This window comes from Mus pahari, chromosome 6 (assembly GCF_900095145.1).
Source record: "Mus pahari chromosome 6, PAHARI_EIJ_v1.1, whole genome shotgun sequence".
Lineage (NCBI taxonomy): Eukaryota > Metazoa > Chordata > Mammalia > Rodentia > Muridae > Mus > Mus pahari.
In genome coordinates, this window is record NC_034595.1 from 36,708,409 (window position 1) to 36,713,984 (window position 5,576).

General features: G+C 44.0%; 1 pseudogene; it reads left to right on the forward strand.

Annotated features, from left to right (window-relative positions):
• The first annotated feature begins 1,936 nt into the window (after window positions 1–1,936).
• LOC110323295 lies at window positions 1,937–2,856 on the forward strand (annotated as a pseudogene).
• Window positions 2,857–5,576: the final 2,720 nt, after the last annotated feature.

Sequence of the window (5,576 nt, forward strand, 5' to 3'; positions counted from 1 at the left end):
GGCAGGGTGGCGAACGCCTTTAATCCCGGCACTTGGGAGGCAGAGGCAGGTGGATTTCTGAATTCAAGGCCAGCCTGGTCTACAGAGTGAGTTCCAGGACAGACAGGGAGACACAGAGAAACCCTGTCTAGAAAAACGAGAAAGAGAGAGAGAGAGAGAGAGAGAGAGAGAGAGAGAGAGAGAGAGAGAGAGAGAGAGAGAGAGAAAAGCCAATCTGAGTTCAAATTTCAATTCTTCTACCAACCAGTCCTGGAAATTTAAGGAAGTCATACAAGCTCTGGAGAGCAAAACCCTTGGCAGGTGGCAGAAAAGCACAGGCTTCCTGATTATAACCAGCATAGAAGCTAGAAAGGTAAAGAGGCAAAACGCTGCATGTCACCCTGCTGTGTGCTATCAGAATTTCACACACACACACACACACACACACACACACACACACACACACACACACACTCAAAAGGGTACCAACTGTGAAAGTGTTCCAGATACCATTTTCAATAAATAAAAACAGAAAGATATGTTTAATTTTCTAAGAAGAGTTTACAGGGCCGCTAAGCGCTTGCAGTCTCAGTTTCATGGCAGGTTGACATCGTAGGATCCCACAAGTTAAAGACTAGCTTAGGAAACATAGTGAGGTATCACCCACAAAATAATAAACAAACAAAACCCAATAACAGTATCAGCAAGAATTACCGTGGGCAGAGCCAGGCGTGGTGGCGCACGCCTTTAATCCCGGCACTCGGGAGGCAGAGGCAGGTGGATTTCTGAGTTCGAGGCCAGCCTGGTCTCCAAAGTGAGTTCCAGGACAGCCAGGGCTACACAGAGAAACCCTGTCTTGAAAAAAACCAAAAAACAAACAAACAAAAGACTGACTGTGGGCCTGACACCCTGCAGAGCCTGAACGTTGCCGCCCCTCATACCATTTCCACATTTAACGCTGTAAGAATCCTCTTCAAGTCACAACTCAACTTCACAGTCCTGAAGGAGAATACCTGAGCCCCATTCCCAGGCACACACCTGAAGACACTTTCCCAGGAGCAGCAGGGCCTTAGCACGGGAGTAACTCTTGCATGTGTCAGTTTAAATGCTTTGTGACTCAAATCCCTTCAGGCTGACTTCTGGTTAGAAGGCCAACCCAGGAAAACCTTCCCCTGCCTGTTCTAATTTGTGGTCCGGGGATCTACTCTATCATTGTGTCTGTCTGCTCCACATCTGCTTAACACTGCTAAGAGTGAGGAAGCCTTGGCCACGTACTAACTTCCGAGTTGTGCTTTTCCTAGTGAGCTGGTCATGGGAAATGATAACTTCACAAAAATGTATCAAGAAGATAGCTTTCTGCACTATTATAATACATCCAGTCCTGATCGTCAAAGACTTCTATCCCAAAGTAATACAATTAATGTATATAACCCTGGCTAAGGCTTTTTCTTCAAATAGACGCCTCCTAACATTTCTCACCAAAAATAATATCTAATCTCAAATGTGAAAGTACTTCAACATGCACTTTGTGCCCCACAGGCTTGTAAACTCTCTGGGAGCAGGCCTCTGCTTATTATTGTACAATTTTAGTGCTCAGAATAATGGTTGACACAGAGTAGATCATCATGAAATAAATACTAAATGAGTTAATATATTTAGTATTATTAAACCTATATATTCCTTTGCCTTTACCATACACACACACACACACACACACACACACACACACATATCAAGAAAACAAGAATGAGTTAGCCACCGCACAGGGATCTGCTCAGAAAGGTGGGTCTCTACCCCAACATCACCATGGGGGCCATCCTTGGTGTCTTCTCCCTCGCCGGCTGGGTTCCATGCCTCTGTCGTGGTGCATCATGTCTGCTGTGCCGTTGCTATCCCATCAGTAACTCGGCTCATCTACACTTCTATTCTCGTTCTTGGCACTATTGTGTCTTGGAGCATGATGACAGAAGGCATACAAACTCAGCTGAAGAAGATTCCTGGATTCTGTGAAGGAGGACTTCAAATCAAGATGGTTGATGCAAAGACAGAGAAAGGTTGTGACGTGCTGGTCGGTTTCCAAGCCGTGTATCAGATCAACTTTGCTGTGGCCATCTTTTTCTTTGCTTCTTTTTGCTCGTGTTAAAAGTGAAAACAAGTAAAGATCCCAGAGCAGCCGTACACAATGGGGTTTGGTTCTTCAACAGTGCTGCCATTATTGTATCCATTCTCCCCAAAGATCATGAACATCAGACTGCTCTGGCCTCCTGCAGTCCTCCATCATCAGTCTGTACACCCTTTACCTCACGTGGTCGGCCATGACCGGTGAGCCTGAGCGGTCCTGAAACCCCTCCCTTATGAGCATCATCACACATTTAACTTCACCAACTGTGTCTCCAGCAAATTCAACTACTCTTGCTCCTGCCTGTGTTCCACCATGACAGAATGGACAGTTTATGAATTTGGATGATGTTGGGGGACTGACTATCTTTGTTATATCTGCCTTAAATAGTCTATCATTCATACTTTGAGCAACAGCCAAGTTAACAAGCTGACCGTGTCCGGGAGTGACAGTGTTATCCTTGGCGATACCACCAATGGAGCCAGTGATGTAGAAGATGGACAGCCTCAGCAGGCTGTAGACAATGAGAAGGAGGGAGTGCAGTATAGCTACCCCTTTTACCACTTGACACTCTCCTGTGCCTCCTTGCACACCGTGATGACCATAACCAGCTGGTACAGTCCTGATGCCAAATTCCAGAAGTTATTCAGCGAGTGGGTAGCTGTGTGGGTCAAACGGGGCTCCAGGAGGTGTGTCTCCGCCTCTACCTCTGGACTTTTGTGTTTCCCCTGGTCCTCACAGGTTGGGACTTCAGCTGAGTTCAGTGTGTCAAGGACACTGCTATACCTGACAGTCCCCTTTCCTGAAAGTACATATCCATTTTACGTTTCATCAACTAGACTATTAAGTGAACGCTTTGCAATTTGGCTATATTCAGGTTTACATCAAAAGGCAAGACTGAATAATGCTTGATGCAGAATCTGAGCATTCATATATTTATACATAATATGTTTATTTGTAAGGCCATAGCACAAAGGGGACATTTTTGTGTTTTAACATGAACTACAGCTGTGCTATGAAGAGAATTCTTTATAAAGACCTGTGGATTCCTACAACTTTGGTTTAAGTTGTAAGTTAGAAGACTGCTGGATATTTAAAGCTATCCTTAATTTATTTCTATTACAGTCTCCTTAAAAACCCAAAAGGAATGCATTAATTCACATTTCCCTTCTTCAGAGGTTTAGCATCGTGGTTCTTGGCACTGAATTATGTATGCAGGTCCTTCCCCAGAAATGCAGTTGCTCACAAGGCTGAGAGAAGGTTATTGAGATCCTTTACTTACTTTTTATACTGCACTGGTGCTGCTGGAGAGAAGTCTGTGGCTTTGTCAAGTATGTCACCCCAGTGAATGCTTTGTAGATCTGATTAAAATGAAAATTTTACTTGGGGGGAAAAAAAGGAAAACAAGAATTTTTTCAGCTTTCAATCATCAGTTCTATTTTATTTCATCCAAAGTGGTTAGCTACCCATAGTTAACAAACTTGTTATGCTGGGTATCCCTTCTCAGTTCCTTCATTTGATGATGGAGATTTGGAAACCATATACTTACAGTTATGTATCTGTAAAGAAAAGGATAGTATAGATTGTAACTTTAGTTTTTTCAAACCTTACTTTTAATGATGGTTCTTAAACACTTTAACCTCCCTTTTAGCCCACCACCCACCAGAGGTAGCGGGAAAGAAAGGATACAGGAGATGTGGAGGACCTGTTTAGAAAGGTTCTTTGGAGCAACTCCCATCTGTGTTGTCTGGAAATTGGTATTTCAGTTCACAGGTTAGCAGGCAGCAGCTTGATCCACTTGCCAACATTCACAGATACACCAACAGTACAGTTCATTAAGTCAGGATAGCAAACATGAATCAGCAGCGGTGGGACTACTTAGCAGAGACAGCCATGCCTCAGCCTCAGCACAGGTCAGCAGGAGGGACCAGCGAGGAATGCCAGCTCTAGGCTGTGCCTCTCTCAGGGAAGTGAAGATCAGTGAAGATGTGAGACCCACAGGAGTTGCACAGCTAGCTCTATAAGCAAGCCAAGCTCAGCCTCTGTCACTGTCTGTGAGTCCTACTTATACCCTGCAAACATAACTCGTCCTCCATAGGCCTTGCCTCAGTACATGCATCTGTCTCAGCTGACTCTGCCCATCAGCCAGAGTCCACAGAAGTGGCGAGAAGCCTTGACATACCACCACAAGGTTTTTGGTGCATTTCTCTCTATGGAGTTCTAAAAAATCTGGTCAACACAGTGTGTTAGGCAGGACCAAGACATGTGTGTTGTTAGCAAGGAATCCTTCATCATGTGTCCTTTCCCATACTTGCTTTAAGCAGAACATTCTTTCTCCTGTGTCTGATTTAGCTAAACCTTCCTTCAGGAGTTTGCCTTAACCTTTTACCGGTGTCCACTTCAACTCAGTGTTCCTTCATGAGTTTGCCCCAGCAAAACACCATCCAACCAACTTTCCAAAGAGTCCTTAAGTTTCCACTCCAATAGATACATGAAATGTGCACTAGTATATTTCACATCCTCTGTGGATCACTTATAATATGTAATTTAATGTTTAGAGACATAAATCTTCATGTGTTCAGTATGGGTGCAGACACCATAAGTCTATAACAAAGCACATGTCAGTAACAATATAACATTTCTTTCAAATATTGTCAATTCATGATGGTGAAGCGTGGGTCTGGAATCTGGATGCAAGGTCCACGGAGAGGAAATGTGCTTCTGCCTGAGTGGAGGGGACAAAGAAGCTAAGGATGTGAGGGAGGGTTTGGTAAATCCCTAGACTTTTTTCTATTTTTAAAAAGTCTTTTAGAAACTGTTCCAGGGGCTGGAGAGATGGTTCAGAGAGTAAGAGCACTGGCTGCTCTTCCAGAGGTCCGGAGTTCAATTCCCAGCAAACACACGGTGGCTCACAACCATCTGTAATGGGGTCTGTTTCACTCTGCTGGTAGGCATGAAGACAGAGTGTTCATATATGTAAAATAAAAAATAAATACATAAATACATTCCAAGTGTAATTCACCTGCAATCCTCTCATTCGGAAGACTAAAGCTGGAGAATGACAAAGTCCAGGCCCTGACTAAGCTATAAAGTGAGATCTGTACTCAAAGCTCGAAATCACAAAGTAGCCAGAATTTCCAGATACATTTGCATTTCAGTTGGACAGACTAGATCTTCCTATGAGTACATTGCAGACATTACTTGGAACATTGTTGTAGTTTAAATGTGAAATATTTCCCACATGCTCCTGTGTTAGAGCATTTGGTCCCCTGCTGGTGTTGATGTTTTGGAACATGGTGGAACCTTCAATAGATGAAAGCTTACTGGAGGAGTGGGTCACTGGGGAAGACTTTGAGAGATGATAGCTGGGCCTCACTTCCTCTCTACTCTCTACCTCCTAACTACAGATGTAATGTGACCAGCTACTTTGTGCCCCTGCTACCACGCCTTCCCCATAATAAGGGACTGTATCCCCTTC